Below are 1,023 nucleotides of genomic sequence, written 5' to 3'. Positions count from 1 at the left end.
AAGAGAAAGTATTCAATGGATTTTGAAAGACTGTCAAAACTTATGTCATTCCTTCTAATATTTTTAGTCAGTATTTTTATGCACTGGCTTATTCCATCGATTTATTTTGGTTCTTCATTTAATCTATATTGGCACTTTTGCCAAAGTTTTGTGATAGTAATGTTAGCTATCTCCATAGGAGCTATTATCGCATCCATCTTGATCTGGAAGAAAAAAAAAGGAAGGAAGGAATGTCTGGGAGGAAATTGTGCAGAGTCTTTATGCATAACTTCTGTGATTGCGTTTGTTTTTGCAGTACAGTTTCTTTTGCTAGATAATGTCGAATACCGAAAAATCTTGAAATCAGAATTAAGAAATTCGAAACCTAATGTAACTTCCTGGATTGATGAAGTTCAAAAGAGTTTTTACTGCTGCAGCATTCAGTCCTTTGTAAAAAAAACTGATGATATCGCTGATTATATACCATTTAGCCACTGGAACAGTAATTTTACTAAAACTGAGGTGCTAGAATCGTGCTGCAAAATGCGAAATGAAACTATCCCTGCATGGGTGTATCGAACTAACACCAAACATTCAGCAATGAATTGTAACAGATCAACCGAGCCGAATAAGCAGCAGCTGGCAATTCATCCTCCAATTCTTTCTGATGAAGAGGAAAATCCTGAAGAGGAAAATCCTGAAGAGAAAGAAAAAACAGAAGAAGTGAAAGAAGAAAGATTCAAATGCAGCAAAGATGGAAATCCTGTGACAACCTATACAATCGGCTGTGATGAGAATTTGAATCGGTTTATGGAATCTAAAAGACAATTGACTTTTTTGATCAAGTGGGTCTTCTCGATTATCATTGCATTTGCAATAATTCCCTTTTTTTATATTTATTTTTGTCCAGCCAATCTTTCAGACGAAAAAGATAGTGATGATAATGGGGGAGGTGACGAGGATGAAGACAAAAATAATAAAGACTACTGGCTGTACCAACGTTCTTGTTGAGCAGGCTGACCATTGACAATGACTACAAAACTA

Source organism: Artemia sp. Qi Xiang Cuo, chromosome 15 (genome assembly GCF_049724085.1).
Source record: "Artemia sp. Qi Xiang Cuo chromosome 15, ASM4972408v1, whole genome shotgun sequence".
Taxonomy (NCBI): Eukaryota; Metazoa; Arthropoda; class Branchiopoda; order Anostraca; family Artemiidae; genus Artemia; species Artemia sp. Qi Xiang Cuo.
This window is presented reverse-complemented; position numbering follows the sequence as displayed.